This window comes from Erinaceus europaeus, chromosome 18 (genome assembly GCF_950295315.1).
Source record: "Erinaceus europaeus chromosome 18, mEriEur2.1, whole genome shotgun sequence".
Lineage (NCBI taxonomy): Eukaryota > Metazoa > Chordata > Mammalia > Eulipotyphla > Erinaceidae > Erinaceus > Erinaceus europaeus.
In genome coordinates this window covers 29921778-29943428 of record NC_080179.1, presented here as the reverse complement: position 1 = coordinate 29943428, position 21651 = coordinate 29921778, and the positions used below count along the sequence as shown (strand labels likewise).

The following is a 21651-nucleotide window of genomic DNA, read 5'->3' as shown; positions in this document are numbered from 1 at the left end:
ATATTTAAAAAAAAAGAAATTCATTGATCCACAGGTGGGTGCAGACACATATGGAAAGAGGGTGGAGGGGGCGATTCTTAGGACAGAAGTAGTTCATATGATTATCTGGTACCATCTTGGAAGCTACTTAGCAGAACACATCTTTGTTATAAGAAGGCAGAGAATTTCTGGGTGCCTAATCTGTGACTTCAAGGGCATCAATAGATTGAACTCCTAATAAGTGTCCAATAGTACATTAGGTGGGGGAAGATGCTGAGAACTAAAGCTGTATGGTCAACCTAGGCCCTGGCAGATATTACTCATTTAAGCAAGTAGAAGAAAATTGTCCTCCCACCCATACACATACTATCAATTTTTAGTAGCCAGAAAATTGACTGAAATTCTGCACCAAAACCCTGTTCTTCCTTCACAGGCACATAATTGGTCTGGTAACACATCATGGTGCCCCCCTTTCCCTCCCTACAAAGATGTCTACAATCAAGATAACCCAGAAATGCAGCTACAGCACCACCTGCCCACTCAACTGCAGAGGCCATGTAATCTAGACATATTCAGATGGCGGCTATGACAGAAAAAGATCAGATGTACAGAGGTAAGGAGATAGCATAATGATTATGAAAGACTCTCCTGCCTAAAGCTCTGAGATATAAGGTTAAGTCCCCAGCACCATCATAAACCAGAACTGAACGGTGCTCTGGTCTCTCTCTCTCTCTCTAAAATAAAATAAAAATACAACAGATGTACATAGACCTAGAAAATATGCCAGAGGCAAAATTCAGAAAACTTATTCTGAAAACAATTCAAGAATCTCAATCAAGTAGCCAAACAGAAATTCAAGAATTCAGAGACTACTCCACTAAAGAGTTATAAACATAAAAGAAAGAAAAACTCCAGACAGCATTTACTGAAAAGTTAAAAACTATGAAAAAAGACTACCCAGCCCCTTGATCTGATGATTAATTCTAAATTGAGTCTTGCATTTATAAGTAATAGTACCTAGACTCCTATCCCAAATTCTCTGGGCCAGATGACTATGACTACTTTTTTAAAAAAAGGACCTAGTAAAAAGGTGCTAAATAGCCAACTTAGGACTCTGACTTGTATTAATGAAAGGCCAAAACTTTCAAATGACATCAAACTAAAAATCTTCTCAGTGAAAGCAACAACTAAATAAGTGATTAAATAGAGAAAGACAGTCTTTTTTTTTTTTTTAGTATTTATTTTATTTATTTATTCCCTTTTGTTGCCCTTGTTGTTTTATTGTTGTAGTTATTATTGTTGTTGTCGTTGTTGGATAGGACAGAGAGAAATGGAGAGAGGAGGCGAAGACAGAGAGGAGGAGAGAAAGATAGACACCTGCAGACCTGCTTCACTGTCTGTGAAGCAACTCTCCTGCAGGTGGGGAGCCGGGGTTCGAACCGGGATCCTTATACCGGTCCTTGTGCTTTGCACCACCTGCGCTTAACCCTACTCCCGAGAAAGACCGTCTTAATGAACTGCCCCTGCGGCTACAGACAGACTATGACCCACATAGTCAACGACTGCCACCTCTCCAGATTCAAAGGAGGTCTCGAAACTTTGCATCAGGCTCAACCTGACGCTGTTGACTGGCTACAGAAGAAGGGCTCTGTTCTGGCTCCTACACTATTTAATATTTACATCAATGACCTCCCAGAAACTTCTTCAAGGAAGTTCATCTATGCCGATGACATCTGCTGTGCAACTCAGGCATCAAAGTTCGACATCCTCGAGGAAACACTCACGAAAGACATGTCTCTCATATCTGATTACTGTAAAAAATGGTGACTAATCCCTAGCACTGCAAAAACGGTATCATCTGTTTTCCATCTACACCATGCCTCAGCCTCTCGTGAGCTTAATGTGCAGCTTGGCTATACGAGAATCCGGCATGAAGCCCAGCCAGTCTATCTTGGCGTTACTCTCAATCGCACTCTGTCATTTCACGAACATCTCATAAAAACTGCAGCAAAGGTGGGTGCGAGGAATAACATCATTGCAAGACTGGCCAGCTCCTCATGGGGCACGAGCGCTTCCACACTACGATCATCATCTCTGGCATTATGCTATTCCACTGCAGAATACTGTGCCCCAGGATGGCTCCATAGCCCCCATGTCCACTTGGTCGATTCCAAATTATATTCCTCCATGAGGATTTCTGGAACCATCCGTTCCACCCCGGTTCCATGGCTGCCAGTTCTTAGCAACATCGCCCCGCCAGATATTCGTCGGGATGCGGCATCATCTAAGTTCATTTCCCACATGTACGCTCTACCGGACCTGCCAATATACGCGGATATCTTCGCCCACCCTGTCCAACGCTTGACGTCTCGTCACCCAATCTGGTCCCCTACGCCTACACTGAACTTCTCTGTTCCACTCTTGGAAACAGAGTTGGCAGTCAGCTGAGGTAAAGAACAAACACCTCATCACAGACCCCTGCAAGCGTCAACCCGGCTTTGACCTAGCACGTTATGATTGGGCCCTCCTCAATCGCTATCGAACAGGCCATGGCTGGTGCGCAGCTATGTTCCATCACTGGGGAGCCAGAGACGACCTGAACTGCCCCTGCGGCTCCAGACAGACTATGACCCACATAGTCAACGACTGCCACCTCTCCAGATTCAAAGGAGGTCTCGAAACTTTACATCAGGCTCAACCTGACGCTGTTGACTGGCTACGGAAGAAGGGCAAACGCTAGAAGAAGAAGAAATGATTGTGACACACATTTATGACACGCATCTTATAAAGGGTTAATATCTAATACACAGATAACTGATATAACTCAACAACAATAAAACAAATATCCTAGTCAAAAAATGCATGAAGAATCTGAATAGATAGTTTTCTTAAAAAGATGTACAGATTTAGATGATGACCAATGAGTACATGAAAAAAATGTTCATCATGACTTTTTATTAAGAAAATGAAAATAGAGCCACAATGTGACATTATCTCATACATGTGAGAATGGACTATAACAAAAAGACAAGAAAAACAAGTGCTGGCAAGGGCAAGAAGATAAAGGAAACCTCACACACGGTGGGTGGGAATGTATTATAAATTCGTGTAGTCACTATGGAAAACAGTTTGGAGGTTCTTCAAAAATGTAACAATAGAACTACCATATGATTCAATAATTCAACTTCCAAGTATCTTTCTGAAGAATCTAAGAAACATTAATTCAAAAAAATATACTGGGGTTGGGTGGTGGTGCACACTGTTTAGCAGACATATTACAATGCTTAAGGATACAGGTTCAAGTCTCTGGTCACCACCTGCAGGGTAAAAGCTTTATGATAGGTTAAAAAGCGCTGCAGATGCTCTCTCTCTCTCTCTCTCTCTATATATATATATATATATATATATATATTTATATACACACAATAAACAAAGTCTATTTTAAAAGATTTATCTACTTTTTTGTTCATTATAGCACTATTTACATATAGTCCAACTACCAAGACATTAATACAACATTAATGGGGCCAGTAAAATAATTTAGTTGGATCATGTGCTGCTTGCCATGTATGCAACCCCAGGCTTAAGCCTTACCTTTACCACATTGAAGGAAACTTCAGTGCTGTGGTCTCTCTTTCTTCTTTGCCTCAATCAGTCCATCAGTCAATCAATCAACAGCCTTAGTATCATGGACTGATGGATATATAAAAAAAATATGGTATATATACAGAATGGAATACTACTTAGGTAAAAAAAAAAAAAACTAAAATTTGACATATGGATGCATTTGTTTTTGTTTATTTATCTACTTATAAAAAGGAAACATTGACAAAACCATAGGATAAGAGGGGTACAATTCCACACAATTTCCACCATCTCCGTATTCCATCCCTTCCCCTGATAGCTTTCCTATTCTTTAACCCTCTGGGAGTATGGACCCAAGGTCATTGTGGGATGCAGAAGGTGGAAGGTCTGGCTTCTGTAGTTGCTTGCCCGCTGAACATGGGCGGTGACTGGTTGATCCATACTCCCAGCCTGTTTCTCTCTTTCCCTAGTAGGGTGGGTCTCTGGGGAAGCAGAGCTCCAGGACACATTGGTGGGGTCATCTGTCCAGGGAAGTCTGGTCAGCATCATGCTGGAATCTAGAACCTGGTGGCTGAAAAGAGTATGGACAACATACTCTTATCTACCACCTGAGGAAGATGGGTCCTGAAATTGGGGCACCTTGGAACATTCCTACTCATGACCACAGAATGTGAGCACAGATCTACAGGAATGCAGAGGTCACATAGGCTTCTAAGCTGAATATGGGCCCCAGACCAAATCAAATCAGTGGGGTTTACAGTCAACAATATTTAAACCCCTTTCTCATTTTAGGGAGCTACTTTCTGCCCTGATCCAGCTTTCTGTTCCTTTTCCAGCCATGACATCATCTTCCCATACAATAACTTGGATGTATTTGTTTTTTAACCAAAACACTGCTCAGTTCTGGCATATGGTGATTTTGGGATTTGATTTTGATTTTGAGAACTTTGATGCCTCAAGCTTGCATGTCTTTATGTATAACCACTGCACTATCTCCCCTGTCCAATATGGGTGACTTTTGAAGTGATATAAATAAGTCAGAAAGAGAAAGACAAATACCACATGATTTTAATAATATATGTAATATAAATTTAAAAAATCAAAAATATACTCAGACTTTAATAACAGCAAGGCTGGGGAGGGGGAGGACTGGGTGAATGGGCTAGTTTGGCTAGTAATATCAAGAAACAGTAATTAGAATTTGGTGGTTAGTATGGCATCATAAATTCATATGGTCAAGGTATGAAGTTGTATTCTTGAAAATTATATAGTATTGCAAATCAGTATTTTTTCAATAACTTTTTTGCACACAAAACCTATAATGTAAAAATGTGATATATGCTTTAGACATTTAAAAAAATTTGAATGCAACTGATTACTAATATTTGGCTCTAATTCAGCCAAGGTCCATATTTGTTGAGATGCAGCTTTGCCAGCGAGTAAACTAGAAACATATTGATGCATCTTTTTCACTGTTTGTTCTATTCCAGGTACCATTTTCCCTAATATAGTCTTCATCAGGCAAAACCCTCCACCACCTGTTCATACCTTTATCTTCTATCGACATCTACCATAATTAATAATAGACTTGGATGGATGCTGACAGAACTGACATCTTATTAGGGTTGTTGATGAGACAGACTTTTTCTGATTACTAAACATTGTGCCAGACACATCCAGCAGAAACCTCCATTAGTGGCTGTACACATTATATTGAAAGAATCTTATTGTTGACCTGCTTCTCATACCCTGTTTTGATTGTAGCTGGCATGTTTTGTCATTATTTGTGTTTCTAGAAATTGCAGCAGTGTTGGACTTGAATGAACTCAGGATTGCACCAAAGCCATAAGCACAGAAACAACTGCTTTTTCTAGTCACTCTCCATACCAACTGGAAGACAGTATGAAAAAGGGAGAAATGGAAAGAGAAAGATTTCGGTTGGACAAGTCTAGGTCTATCAACCAATTATTAAATGCTTGTGGGTTTTTATTTTTTACTGTGCTTCATTAGAGCAGTGGAGATTTAATGAGACAATAACAGAGTTATCTCAACTACTCCCTGAAGCTTTTAAATTCATTTGTACACAGACAATTTCTTCATGTATCTATTTATTTGACATCTCTGTTGGATTCTAAGCAATCCGGATGTCCTGGAATGGATGACTAAGAGGCTAATTTAATATAATTTAGTTAAGAGTGAATCATATATATATGAGAGAGAGAGAGAGGCAGAGACCACCTCACTAAAGCTTCCCTCAATTGGAGTGACAGTGAAGTGGAGGTGGGGTTTGGGTGAGAGCCTGCATTGCTCACAAAGCAAAGAAAAACAGCACACTATATAAGTTTTCTCTCTGACCTGAGTGAGTTGATGCTGAGTCAATATCTGCACTGTCTGCTACCCCTCCTTATGTGCCAAGTTTGTGTCTTTTCTGTCATGCCCACCTAGTGAGATATGCCACCTGCCCCATTGACAAGACAGAAACACTAAAGTCCTCCCTGCTGTCTCCTTACTCCTTTCCTCATACATTGATAACTGTAACCATCCCTCTGGACTCAGTCCTTCACCTTTTTGCTCAGAATTTCCTCTTTTCTGGTACAGACGTCTTTCCCTGACTAGCTCCCCTTCTTGTAATGTGAGTGAAGTACAGTCTCTATAACTTAAATATGCTTAAAATTAGTTGCTTCTGGGGCTAGGCAGTGGTATACCGAGTAGAGAGCACATATTACAATGCTCAAGGACCCGGGTTCAATGTCTTGGTACCCGCCTGTAATGGAGAAAGCTTCAAGAATGGTAAAGCCGTGCTGCAAATCTCTCTCACTTTCTCCTCTCCCCTATAATTCACTCTCCCCTCCCAGTTTCTATCCCCAAACAAATAATAATATATTTAAACTATATGCTTCCCTATTGCATGATAAACTCTTTAAGACAGTGTGGCCTCTTCTTAAACTTACTTCCCACCACTACTCTTCAATCTCTCAAACCTACACTAAATATTTCCTATACTGGCTGTTCTCTCCTTAACTTTCAAATCTTCAAGCAGAGGGTTCCTTCTGCCTGGCTTTCCATTTCCTCCTTTGTCATCTGGTAGAATTCTTTTTTTTTTTTTAAATTTAAAAACAGAGACATTAACAAAACCATAGGATAAAAGGAGTACAAATCCACAAAATTCCCACCACCAGATCTCCATATCCCATTCCCTCCCTGATAGCTTTCCCATTCTTCATCCCTCCAGAAGTATGGACCCAAGGTCATTGTGGGATGCAGAAGGTGGAAGGTCTGGTTTCTGTAATTGCTTCCCCGCTGAGCATAGGTGTTGACTGGTTGATCCATACTCCCAGCCTGTCTCTCTCTTTTTTTCAGGGTGGGCCTCTGGGGAAGCAGAGCTCCAAGACACATTGGTGGGGTCATCTGTCCAGGGAAGTCTGGTCAGCATCATGCTGGAATCTAGAACCTGGTAGCTGAAAAGAGAGTTAACATACAAAGCCAAACAAGTTGTTGAACAATTATGGACCTAAAGGCAGAATAGTGCAGATGAAGTGTTGGGGGGTACTCACTGCAGATTATTGTGTACTTTTGCTTTCAGGTATATATTTTGCCCTAGTTTATGGATATGTGTGAACATATGCTCTGTATCATGGGACCTGGTCTATATCTAGGTTTTGGGACTTTGTTAGGAAGTGAACCACCTGGAATGGAATTAGAGAATACTATGAAAGGAAAGGTCTCACCAGAGTAATGAAGCTGAAGGGTAGTCATTCCACACCTGAAGTCTCTGGACACAGTCTGAAGTGAAGCATGCTGAGGTGGCACTCGTTGCATTGATTAGGTTGGGATTGGTGGATGCAATATTATTTGGTATGAATTGAGAGAAACATGCAGGAAAGTACACCCCACCTTAAGTTTATAGTACTGGGGGAAATATAGACTCTATAGTGGAACTGTGAGCTTCCTGCTGTCTTAGGGTTCAAGAAGACAATGGATAGTTATTGTTATCATCATATTATTTGGTAATTGGGTTAACTTTGAAAAATCCTTTTGTTAGGATTTGCTGTATAATACCCAACATCTTGTATATAGCTGTGCCACTGGTTGCTTTTGTTCCACCTGGTCTAGGCTTTTGAGAGAGTCAATATATCAAAGACTCAGCCTATGTATTAAAAAGACTCAGTCTGTGCTTTAAAAAGTTTGTGACATACAATCCATTTCACCCCCTCATATTAATTAAATAGTGATCTATATGACTACAAATTAATAGGAGTGTACATAAACATCATTCCCACCACCAAAAGACTGTGGCCCATTCCACCCATTCACACACACACACCCAGCCCCCGCTGCCACCCTGGGAAGCTGAATGTCTACCATCACCCTCACCCTAGGGTTTTTACTTTGGTGCCCTACTCCAGATTAAGTCAAATCCTGCTTTTAGTTTCCCTTTCTGTTCTTCTTTCTCAACTTCTGTTCATGAGTGGGATCATCCCATACTCATCTTTATCTTTCTGACTTAGCTCACTTAACATAATTCCTTCTAGCTCTGTCCAAGATGGGTCAGAGAAGGTGGGTTCATTGTTCTTAATAGCTGCATAGTATTCCATTGTGTATATATACCACAGCTTTCTCAGCCACTCATCTGCAGTTGGGCACCTGGGTTGCTTCCAGGTTTTAGCTATTATGAATTGTGCTGCTATGAACATAGGTGTACACACCTCTTTTTGGTTGGGTGTTATGGAGTCCTTGTGGTATATCCCCAAGAAAGGAATTACTGGGTCATATGGAAAGTCTATGTCTAGCCTTATGAGAGTTCTCTAGACTTCTCCCCACAGAGGCTAGACCAGTTTACATTCCCACATCTGGTAGAATTCTAACCAGCCTCTGGACTCTCGTGTCATTGCCTCTTACAGCCTTGTCCACTACCTGTCCCTATGAATTGCTTGTTTTCATGTCCCAGCAACTGCTTTTTATTCCTTCTTTATGATGAACGACTCATACTTTGTAATAGGGCCATGGAGTCTAATAATTAGACATGCTATGTGAAAGGAGTATGAACTCACTAAACCTAACAATCCTATACGGAAGACCCTGTTAACATTCCCGCTTTGCAGATAAACTGAGGCAAGGAAGATATCTTTCCCAGTGTTTTTCGCTTCTTTTGTTTTTAATATTTTATTTGTTTTGGATTGAGACAGAGAAATTGAGAGGGGAGTGGGAGATATAGGGAGAGAGGAAAAGAAACCACCTTCAGCACTGCTCTTGTAGTTTCCCTTCTGCTGGGCAATGTCTTGAGCCCTTGTGCATTGTAACATGTGTGTTCTACTAGGAGTGCCACCATCTAGCCCCATCTTTCCCAGTATTACAGAGCCAGACTTTGAATCCAAAATTTCTGACTCCTGAGTCCACATAATTATCTACTATGCTTTTCTGACTTTAATGATGTTCCAGGATTTTGTGTATGTTATTCACTGATACACTCCCAGAGCCTGGAACAAAATCTGGACTGTAACAATTGTTCCCAAGTCAAGTGTTTGCTCACTAAGTGAATATACTCTTTTAAATTTTTTTTATTATTTATTTATTTATTTTTTATTTTTTTATTTTTAATATTTATTTATTCCCTTTTGTTGTCCTTGTTGTTTTATTGTTGTAGTTATTATTGATGTCATCGTTGTTGGATAGGACAGAGAGAAATGGAGAGAGGAAGGGAAGAAAGAGAAGGGAAGAGAAAGATAGACACCTGCAGACATGCTTCACCGCCTGTGAAGCGACTCCCCTGCAGGTGGGGAGCCAGGGGCTCGAACCGGGATCTTTACGCCAGTCCTTGTGCTTTGCGCCACATGTGCTTAATCCACTGTGCTACCGCCTGACTCCCATTTTTTTTATTGTTTATTTTCCCTTTGTTGCCCTTGTTGTTTTATTATTGTTGTTGATGTCATCTTGTTAGATAGGACAGAGAGACATGGAGAGAGGAGGGAAAGACAGAGAGGGGGAGAGAAAGAGAAACACCTGCAGACCTGCTTCACCACCTGTGAAGCGATTCCTCTGCAGATGGGGAGCCAGGGCTCAAACCAGGATCCTTAAACTGGAACTTGTGCTTCAAGCCACATAAGCTTAATCTGCTGCTACTGACTGACTCTTGTGAATATATTCTAATTTGATGGTATCGCTCCTTTCTAAAGGGTCAGAGAATAGGTTTGGTTCTGCTTAACTCTAATAGTCAGCTTGGTACTGAGTTGGTACATAACAAAATTGTTATGCTTTATCACTGTGATAAAAGGTCCTTTGCCACTCTGAGTTCTAAGGTAGCCTCTGTGCTTTCTTGAAAACTTGCACCTATCCCACCATTTCATAACAACACCCTTAGCTGCATGTCAGTTTTCAGAATGTAGAAAAAAAAAAGTGTGGTCAGCTATCTGGCCAACTGCTGCTTGACAGCTGGAAAAATAAAGCTGCAGCAAAGCCTAACAATTTTGTAGCTTGGAAAAGTAGGGAGGAAAGTCTCTTCTCTCACATGAGTATGTGGGTGGAGGGCTGAATCATTAAGTATTTGAGTTACTTGGAAAAAGATAACTCAAAGGAATATTACATAACATAGAGAAATAAATCGAGAATACGTAGAGACATAAACACGGCTAGACGGCTGAACAATATGATCACCATGGTACAGATACTTGTGATCAGCTCTTTAGAGAGAAGAAAGCTATGGGTCACTGTTCCAGTGCCTTGAAGGACTATGCACAAACAGGCTCCAATCTGAAGGGTGTTGAACAGATGTTTCCCAGCCTTATGGAGAAAAGAAATGTGCAATAAGCTTAGATACTCTTTGAGAAGCCGAGACAGTGAAAAAGAACACAACTTTACTAGGGAAAGGACAAACAGAGCATCAACAAAATTTATGAAAAAATATTCCTCAGTTTCCATTTGGCTTAGGTAGAGAGGAAGGGAAAGCACAAGTAATGAAAGTAATGATGTTATTTCCCTGATGGCAGAGTTGTTTTGCACTTTTCTTTTCTAGAATTTCCTTCTTTTTCTCTTTTCACGTCTGTCTTTCCTTCCTTCTTTTCTTTTTTTTCCTTCCTTCCTTCCTTCCTTCCTCCCTCCCCCCTTTCTCTCTCTCTCTCTCTCTCTCTTTCTTTCTTTCTTTCCTTTCCTCACCAGAACTTCACTGGGATTTCACCTGCCAGTCTGCCCCTCTCAGAAGACACACCACAGCATTACTCCACCTCTCATGATGTCTCCCCTTTTGCATGGTGTTCCTATGTGAAGGGAAGTTTGAACAGGTTCATATTCATGGAAAAGTAGATATTCTATTGGGTTAACTACCTCCCATTCCACAGAAGATTTAATATTCCAAAAAAATAGATATATTTTAGTTTTCAGTATTTTTAAAATCATTTATTTAAAAACTATTCTTATTGTTGTCATTATTATTATAATTACCAAAACACTGCTGAGCTCTGGCTTTTGGTGGTGTTGGGCATTGAACCTGGAACCTCAGAATCTCAGGCATGAAAACCTTTATACAAAACCATTATGCAAAAATTTGAGGTACCAGGACTTTTTGCACTTGTGATTTCACTGGCTCAAGATACTAAGAGAGAAAGAGACAAGAAAAAGAAAGAGAAAGAGCTCAGCTCTGGCTTAAGATAATGCTGGGATCTGAGTCTGTGACCTTGGGACCTATGGAATGAAAGGCTTTTGCATAGTCCTTTTATCTCTCTAACTCCTTCCTAGAAACTGTTAAAACTGGGAAATATGGGGCTGGAGAACAGGTCACATTTTTATGTTCTTGCAAACAAACAATTCTCACATTCCAATCCCTGGCTTACTCAGTAGCTAACGTTTGAGAAATAAATTGGTCTAGTAGGATGGGTGTGAGGCCAAGTGATTACTCAAACTCTGCATCATTGTTTTTTTTGAGCAACACTTTGAAACTAGCGCTATAAAAATTAGATAGTAAGCAAAATACTTACTAAAGGTCACATCTTGGCTGCAGACAGTTGGGATGAAATTGTTAGAATTATTTTTCACCAGCACTTTCTTCTAAATTTTCTAGCTAGGATTTCTGAGTTGTTGCTCCACCCTAAGTAAGGGTTGATTAAGGTTGATCCCGAAGTCAGAAGAATTTAGGACCAGAATGAAGGGATTGTATTGCTTTCCCAGATGGACTCATTGAAAAGAGGATTGTGAGATGTATTTTATTTAAGTTTGTTCCACAGCCAGCGTCTGGGCTGTTGGTAAAGCAAGTGTTGTATAAGTGGATTGTAATAATTAGTGCCCCAAGGGAAGAGAACTGTGTCAGATGTGGTTTCCAATGTTCCCTTATGTGTTCTATCTTTTCTGCCCAAGAATATATACACTTTATGGCAGGGATCATGCCTTTTAATTTGTATTTACAAACTTTATGAGTTTTCAGGAACTAAAAATGCACATATAAATAATACAAACCCAGAAAACCAAACTACTTGTATTCTTTAAAATTTTTTTAAAAATTATATTTATTTATTTATTGGATAGAGAGAGCTAGAAATCAAGAGGGAAGTGGGGGGAGGGTAGAAAGGAAGACAGACAGAGAGACACCTGCAGCACTGCTTTACCACTCATGAAGCTTCCCCCCCTGCAGGTGGGGACCGGGGACTCGAACCTGGGTCCTTACGCACTGTAACATGTGTGCTCAACCAGGTGCGCCACCACCCGGCCCCTACTTGTATTATTAAAAGGTATAAATGACAAATTTCTTTCCACACACTCATTTTACCCAATACCTGGTATGCTCCTTACAATGGCCAAATACAGCAGCCCCTGGCCTTGAAGATCTAACTTTCTTCCCAGATCCCAGAGGCTCAAGGGAACCATGTGCCTGCATTTCTCCCGTGAGTGTCTACTGTCCTCTCTTGGTTTTACTTACAGCTGCTTTCAGCCTCTCCCACACCCCTTCTTTTTTTTTTCTTTTCTTTTTTTACCATAGCACTGCTCAAATCTGGTTATGGTGGTGCTGGGTTCTGAACCTGGGACCTTTGGTACCTCAGTTATGAAAGTCTCTTTTTGTTACCAAAGAAATCTATAATACAGCTCTCAGTCTTACAGCTCAAATGTAACCAAAGAACAAGACTGAGGCCACATGGAGGGCAGAGAGTTATGCTTATTTCTTGTTAACAGGTTTCAGAGAGCTTCTTACCAGGCTTGAACAACTTTTTTTTTTTTTTAATCCCAGGGTTATTGCTGGGACTTGGTGTCTGCACTACTAATCCACTGCTTCTGTGGCCATTTTTTCCCCCATTTTTTGGATAGGAGAGAGAAATTGAGGGGGGGGGGTACAATAGAGAAGAAGAGAGGAAGATAGATACCTGAAGACCCGATTCACTGCTTATGAAGTGGACCCCCCCACCCCGCAGGTTGGGTTAACCTGGGGCTTGAACCAGATCCATGTGCAGCCCTTGTGCTTAGTGCTATGTGTGCTTAACCTGGTGCACTACCCCCCCCCAAAAAAAGTTTTTACCTCAGAATCCAACCTTTTATCTTTTTTCAAACTGGGTGTGGCACAAATCGTTTGGTACAAATGGAGTCCACCAAGGTGCTGACAGTATCAAAAATGAGAGCAGGTTGGCTACAGCGTCCACTAAGATACTGGAATGCAGAAGTGGGAGTCTACCACTAACAGAGGTTTTTTTGTTTCATTTACATAACCACTGTGCTATCCCTTCAGTACACACACACACACACACACACACACACACACACACACACCCTATACAGTCATCTCTATGGAATTTAATTATTTTAAAATGTTTTATGCATTTATTTGTTTTATTTTGAATAGAGACAGAAATTGACAAGGAAGGAGAGAGAGGGATAGAGGTAGAGAGAGACACCTACAACACTGCTTCATCACTTATGAAGCTGTCCCCCTATAGATGGGCACAAGAGACTTGAACCCAGGTTCTTGAGAACTTAATGTGTGCACTCAACCAGGTGAGCCATTACAAGGCCCCTGGAATTTAATTCTTACAAATGGATGAACTACCTTAGGCAAGTGGTTAACAAGATAAAGCTTATGAATATTACTTCTTTTTGGCATTGACTTAATGGTTAGTTAACAATTCCCCTGCCAAGTCCAAAGGGGATAAGTGTAGTTGTATGAAAAGATTAAATTAGAACCATATGAAATTGTTAATCTTGGTCATTTTTGATTTACAGAATGATAACCTGGGCCAATAAGATAGTTCAACCAAGAGGGCTGCAATGGTGTTTCTATCTTTCTATTTCTCTGTGTCCGGGAATAATGAAGCACTGACAATAACAAGTCCTCCCATCCCCAAACTTAGTTTTTAAATAGTTTGGTTTATTTTTCAGGACAGAGATAGAGAAATCAATAGGGAAGGGGGAGAGGGAGACACCTGCTGTTTCACTATTCCTGAAGCTTTCCCCTGCAGGTGGAGATTACAGGCTTGAATCTCTAATCTTGAGACTGAATATGTCAAATATAAAATTGCTGTTGGAAGAATAGTAACATCTTTCAAAAATTCCTTTAAATACAGCTTCGAAATAGGAACACGATATTGCATTCCATACTATAATAAGCCAGTGACTGATGAAAGACACAATTATATTATTTTGTACCTAGTAATTAAATAGGAACCTTATAATTATAAATGTTTACTATACACTTTAAAGTCAATATTACTTCATAAAAGTATCTGTTCTTTGAGTCAGAGGTGAATTGTGTTGAGTGTTGTAACAGCAAAAAAAGATAAAAAAATTATTGTTAAGAAATCCAGTTTGCATCTATTATTGTTAAAAAAAAGAACTCTAGGTTGCATCTGTTACTGCTTATTATTAGTAAGATATTCTACTTTGACCTTTCAATATTATTAAGAAAGACATTCTAGACTGACATTGCAGCACTAGTCTTTAAGAAAGGAACTTTATTTTACATCCAACTCTAGTTGGATCCTTTCTGAATATCCTGCACTGAAAAGAAACAATTGGCTTCTCTGGATGGGCTTTTAACAAATGAAAAAAGTATGGAGTCCTACAAGGCATAAAAAAGAGCTGGAGACTGCTTAGGAGGGAAAGAATAATAATGAAGTGTGAATGATTTGAGGAATTTTACCTACTTCCCTTTCACACAGCCCCTCCCCCCCCAGGTGGTTGGGGGATTGAACCTAAAATCTTCAAGCCTGAGGCAATAATGCCTAGAGCACAACAGCTGTGCTCTCTTCCCAGATCTAAGTATTTTAACTTTCTTAACTATTGGGGGAAGTAGCTTATGATTAAACAAAAAGATTTCCATGCTTCAGGGTCCTAGATCTCAGATTTAATTTCCTGTATCACCATAAACCAAGTAAGTAGTGTTATGCTCTTTTTTTTTTTTTAAAGTTTTTAACTACTCTCTACATGGATAGAGTGCTAACACATAAAATTCATCAAATACTAATAGTTTTAAGCAATTATCATACTGAATAAACATCTTTGGGCTTCAAGAGTTTTAACTAATATACAAAGTAAGGATATATATATATCTTTTCTTTTTTCTTTTTTCTTGGCCTCTGTGCCTCAGGCATGAAAGTATTTAAAATTATTATTATTGTATTATTAATTAATTAATTAGTTAATTAATTTTTAGCATACTCTCTAAATAAAGTAGTTATTGAGTATTTTATGGCAAAGTGCAGCAAAAATAAGACGAGAAACATAGTAGACTCATAAGTCTTTCCTGTGAGCAGACATCCAAAGTCACAGACTGACTGCATCTTGACTAGAGAAAAAGGAAAACAAACAAACAAACAAACAAACAAACAAAAAAGCCTTTTGTCAATTCTATGAAGTTGGATTAAGACCTTCAACTCCTTCAAAGATTAAAGCCTTAAAAGCTTGAGTAGTTATTTAGAAGTGATTCACCCCTGCCCCATGCTACACTTTTTAAAAATTTTATTATTATATTATAAGAGTACTGCCCAGCTCTGATTTATGGTGGTACAGGGGACTGAACCTGGACCTGGGGTCCTCAGGCATGAAAGTCTCTTTGCATAACCATTATGCTATTTACCCTCACTCTCATGTTGAAATTTAAAATGCTGAAAGAGAGTTACATATTATTGCTTAGGCTTGGTCTCCATTTTCATCAATGGGATGTATTAATTTATAATTGTTACCAGTGGAATTTTGGGCACAGAATTTAACATTGTTATCTTAGACTTTTCCTTTCAATATTTCAGAGAATTTTAATTTTATCAAATCTTAATGGACAGCCCACAGAGTATTCTCCCTCCCTTAAGGCCAGTTCTTACATTTAACATTCCCACTTTCCTGTTTCTAGAACCACTTTTGAGTATTGATCTGAATACCACTCTAAAATGTCCCCTGATTCCATGCTCTTCATTCCTTCACTTTTTTTAGAAATATATATTTTATTTATTCATGAAGTAAATAGGCAGAGAGAGGGGAAGAACCAGACATTACTCTCGTCAAGTGCTGCCAGGGATTGAATTTGGGACTTGACGCTTGAGAGTCCAATGTTTTGTCCACTGCGCCACCTCCTGACCATACCCCTCAGAGCTTTTATTAGTTTCTTCTGCTCACACTCAAGTGCACCCTATATTTTAGCATGTTTATTAATTCTTTTGTGACAATGCACTCTCCTCCCCCCAATTTCTACTATTTTTATTATTTTATTTTAACATAAACCTTGTTCTTTAGTCCAGGTCTTTTTAAAAGTATATCCCAGTATGTTCTTCTGAGACCTTTCTTCTCAGCATGGTCGGGAAGGGGGTGGCACAATGGATAGTGTTGGACTCTCAAGCATGAGGTCCCAAGTTCAATCCAAGTTCAATATGTGCCAGAGTGATGTCTGGTTCTTTCCTCCTATCCCTCTCATAAATAAATAAATAAATGAATAAATAAATAAATAAATAAATAAATAAATTTTAAAAGATAGCCATAAATCAAAAAGGAAGGGGATGACAGAGAGGGAGAGAGACACAGAGAGAGAGAGAGAGACACCTGTAATACTGCTTCATCACCTGCAAAGCTTTCCTCTTGTTAATGGGCACTGGGAGCTCAAACTCAGGTCTTTGCTCATTGGAACATGTGCTTTCAACCAGGTACACCACCACCTGGCCCCTCTCCCTCCTCTCTGTCTCCTCTTTCCCTCTCAATTTCTCCCTCTCTCTATCCAAAATAAATTAATAAAATTAAAATGTTTAAATAAATATTTTAAACAAATCAGCAAAATAAAATTTATGTCAGTACTACAACATATTAAAAAATACAGTTCAAGTGGTCTGGTAGGTGGCACAGTGGATAAAGCATGGACTCTCAAGCATGAGGTCCCAAGTTCAATCCCCGGTAGCACATGTACCAGAGTGATGTCTGGTTCATTCTCTCTCCTCCTACCTTTCTAAGAAACAAACAAAAAAACAAACAAATTCTTTTAAAAATAAAAAAAAAACAATTCAATTCCATTTAAAATTTACATTCGAAATAGAAAATTTTAAGAATATATTCAGGGGAGGGAGGGTCAGGCAGTGACACACCAGGTTAAACACGCATAGTACAAAGTGCAAGGACCAGCAGAAGGATACCAGTTTAAGGGGGTGGGAGGGGTGTGTGGGGTATGTGGAGGGAACTGCTTCACAGGCGGTGAAGCAAGCCTGCAGGGTGCAGGTGTCTCTCTTCCTCTTTCCCCTCTCTATCTTTCCCTCCTCTCTTAATTTCTATCTGTCTCAATTTTTATCTATCCTATATATATATTTAAGGGAAAAAATGGTGGCCAGGAGCAGTGGATTCGTTGTGCAGGCACCAAGCCCCAGAGATAATCCTGGAGGCAAAAAGGTAAAAAAATAATTATTCAGACAACCAAATAAGCTCACTTGGATAGTGTGTTCTTTTACTCTGTGAACAATCCAGGTTCAAGCCAGCCTCTACCACATTGAAGAAAGCATCAGTGCTGTAAGCTCTTTCCCTTCCTCCCTCTTAAAAAAAAAATCAGATATATTAGCAACCAAAATAATATACAACAAAGTTTAATAGGGCCCTAGGACCTGAAGCACATACCATAAAACTAAGGTCTACCCATTAAAATCTATTTTAAATTTATTTATCCTATACAGTATATCTTAATATTGTAACCATTACATATTTCAATGAGCAAGGACCTGAGTTTGAGCCCCCAGCCCCCACCTGCAAGGGGAAAGCTTTACAGGTTGTGAAGCAGTGTTACAGGTGTCTCTCTCTGTCTCTCTCCCTCTCTATCACCCCATTTCCTTTTGATTTATGGCTATCTTTTCTTTTATATTTTATTTATTTATTTATGAGAGGGGCAGGAGGAAAGAACCAGACATCACTCTGGTACATACACTGCCGGGGGATTGAACTTGGGACCTCATGCTTGAGAGTCCAGCATTTTACCCACTGTGCCAACTCCTTCCTGACCATGATTTATGGTTATCTCTGTCAAGTAAATAAAGATAATAAAATAAAATAGTAAGGAAAGAGAGAGAGATAAAGGGAAAGAGACATCTGCAGCATTGCTCAACTGCTAGAGAAATTTCCCCTTGCAGGGCAAGACTGGGGACTTGAACCCAGGTCCTTATGCATTGCAACATGGCCTCCTTATCAGGTGTGTCTCCACCTGGTCTCATGTCTCTCTCCCCATGCACAGGCACACACACACACACACACACACACACACACACACACACACACACACACACACACACATTATCAGAATTACCACTGGAACTTGGTCCCTACATGATAGATCTACCACTCCTAGTGACTCCCCCCTTTCTTTTGTTGTTGTTGTTGTTGTTGTTGTTGTTGTAGAGATAGAGCAAAATTGAGAAAAAGGGGTGACATAGGAGAGAGAGACACTTGGCTGAATGGGAGGGAGGATACCTACATCACTGCTCCCTTGCATGTGAAGTTACCCCCATGCAAGTGGGCATTTTTTTCAGTGAAAAAATATATCCTAATTTTGGACACAAGAATATGCTAAAATAGCCTAGTTAAAAAAAAAAAAATCTAATCCAAGGGCTAGTTTTGCATGCTTCCTTTACCGGCTAGATTGTGGCTGATGATGGCCAAGTGTTTTGATGCTGTTGGTTTGGCTTTTAGATGAAACTGGATCCAGACAACAAAGTTCAAGAATTATTGTCAGTTTCCCTGAATAACTTAGAAGCATCTCCAAAGGCATATGTACCATTGCCCTGGCAGACATATTTGCACAAGTACAGTGTAACACCTCCATCCTCCATGCTTGGCAAGTTAATGTGGATGTTCATTTTTATAGCCGCTAACTTATTAGCTGTGGATTACGTTGTCACTTTGTGTGTTACATTTCCAAGCATGGGAAGTGTGAGTGAGTTCTAAGACATGTGAAATGAAGGATCAGCTCACAAAAGCTGGTCTTGAAGGCATCAGAGAGTAGGGATAAAGACTTTATCATGTGGTTCATAGAGGCTGCCAATTCTTTGAATGACAGCTCTCTGTATGGCAAGTCTTGAGGGATTGGGTATTTAAATCTTAATTACAAAAAAGTGTTACAGAATACTAAAAATCATTCAAGGAAACTGGAAGGCTTAGAATGTAGCATTCCTCTATTAATCCGTTACACAAAATAAAATTTGATTGACAAGATCCATACAAATAGTGTAAAGGAATTTAGGAAATCAGTACAAAATTGAAGGGACCATTGTAAGTCATAAATGTGTCCTATTTTATAAACTAATAAGCCCCCAATCATATACACAGAAATAAAGCTGATAAAAATGAACTTTACTATAAGAAATAATCATAACTGGTCTAAATTGCTAAAATCTCAATAACTAGATTGAAACAAACACAAATATAATACAAATATAGATCTTTGAATAGGGAAAAGTGTCAGAATTTATGGAAGGGGAAGGGACTGGATTCCAAAAGATACAAGTAAACAATATTTGTAAATATAAAACTTACAAAACATTCAAGAACATCAGCTATACTCTTGATTTCACATCTATGCCATTTCCTTATTAATTTGTTAATTCAATAGATATTAAAAAATGACTGTGGTCCAAATCTCTTGCCAAATATAGTGAATATGGATCTAATGATGACAGTGTCAGAGTTTGGTGGGAAAACCATCTCAAGAAAAAAGATCATAGCAATAGAATGACATTCAAGTACAAAGCAAAGTCCTGTGCACCTTCTATCCCCTTGCCCCCAACTCCTGGTCCTGTGACCATCTTCCTTCCATCTTTCCCTACAGTGTCTTTCTCCCTGGGAAAGCTGATCTGTATGAACTGTGTGAATAGTTCTTTGCCCTTTGACATCTGGTGGGATTTTGTCATTGTGAACCCTAGCTTCAGAATAGAAGAGAAAGATAAGCACATGGTGGGACATTGCCCCAATTCCTTTTATAGTGGGCAGTCTGCATTTTTTCTTTGTTGTTGTGTTTTAAGATTTTTATTTATTAATCCATAAAGAATAATAGGGAGAGAGAGAGAGAGAGAGAGAGAGAGAGAGAGAGAGCCAGATATCACTCTGATACATGTGTTGCTGGGGATTGAACTTGGGACCTCATACTTGAGAGGCCGGTGCTTTATCCACTCTCCACTGTGCCACCTCCTGGACCACCAGTCTGCATTTGTTGATCGGTCACAGTTCCTTTTAGGTTTTTGGTTCCAGATCAGACAGTTTCAAGATGTTTCAAATTGATGTATTGCTTGTTTTTTAATCAAACACACAGTTGGTAAATGAATGTTATTATAAACATCTCTTTCTCTTGAAAGCAGAAGTTTTCTCTGACCCTCCTCCTCTTTGGTCTCCCTAAGCAGGAAATGGATCTCTATATTAAAGGTACTTTTCCTACACAGAAATGGAGAGACATTCTTATCTTCAGAGACAGTGACGGGAAGTTGTGTAAACAATTCTGTTATCTCATTAAATTAGTTGTCTAAACCAAAACTTTCAAGAATTTCTTTGTCCTGTCTACTTTTCAGATTTATTACCTCTTTGTTAAGGAGCTATGTAAACTATTTTTACTCTTTCCTTGAGACTCGTATCTTATGAACCTCTGCACACATGAAATTCAATTTGCCATTTCTTTTGTTTATCTCTCTGGTGTCAAACCATTATCATCATCAGAATCTAAGTGGGTGAGGAGAAATCATCTGACATCTTGCTTCTATTATATAGGTAGTGTTCTCAAAGGACCAGTTTGAAAGTGCCATCTATTTCCTGTCAGGTCCTGGATGATGTAGTTTGGGGAATACAGAGGAACAAATGCTACAAGGGATCCAGAAATACTCCATGGAAGAAGTGGCACTTGAGCTAGGTCTTTACCAAAAGGAGGAGATATAGCTAAACAAACAAACAAACAAACAAACAGGGTAGATAGAACAGAGACAAGTGGATTAAGAAACCAAAACAATTTGGGGGTACACGGTGAAGAATCCTTCACCCCTAGCATGCCGAGGTTTTAGGGCTTAATTCAAAAGTGATAGCCAGTATGGCATTCATACATTGCAGCTCAGAGTTCCTAAGTGTCACATTGTTGAAAGGCTGGGCAGTGGTGCACTTGATTGAGTGCACTCATTATAATGTGTGAAGTTATGAATTCAAATTCCCAATCACCACCTGCAGAGGAAAAGCTAAAGTGGTAAAACAGTACTGTAGATCTCTCTCTCTCTCTCTCTCTCTCTCTATCTCTCCTCTCATTTCGATTTATCTGTCTCTATCCAAAGTAAATTAAAAAAAAATTAAAAAGGAAAGGAAAAGGAGACCTAAAAGTTTTGAAAAAGTTAGTTAAGAAAAAAAAAAAAAACAGAAGTGTCAAAACTACTGCCAGATGTCATCAGGGAAACAAAGGAACTTGAACACTGTCCTTGTGCATTGTAAGGTGTGCACTTACCCAAGTGTGCCACCACCTAGCCCCCCCTCCAAGTAAGTTTTAAGTGGAACCTAATCTCTCTTCATAGCTCACCTGAGCTGTGAAGATTCACAGAAAATGGCAAGAACCACATCTTTGGTCTCCCTGCCCCCCACCACCACCTCTGAACTCTGGGAAAATTGCTTCTAGACACTGAGGGTCCCCTAAGAAGAGATAAT

At 39.5% G+C, this 21651-nt stretch overlaps 1 long non-coding RNA gene across 5 annotated transcripts in view; it reads left to right on the top strand.

Moving 5' to 3' along the window:
* LOC132534257 (uncharacterized) overlaps window positions 1-21651 on the top strand; it is a 54755-nt gene that overhangs the window by 17369 nt on the left and 15735 nt on the right. For 3 of the 5 annotated variants that reach the window (XR_009545951.1, XR_009545949.1, XR_009545952.1), the window contains 2 exons: window positions 413-592; window positions 5055-6246. This is a non-coding gene — a long non-coding RNA (uncharacterized LOC132534257). Of the gene's footprint in view, window positions 1-412; window positions 593-5054; window positions 6247-21651 lie in introns of those variants that run through there. The other 2 variants (XR_009545950.1, XR_009545953.1) reach the window with 2 other exon arrangements.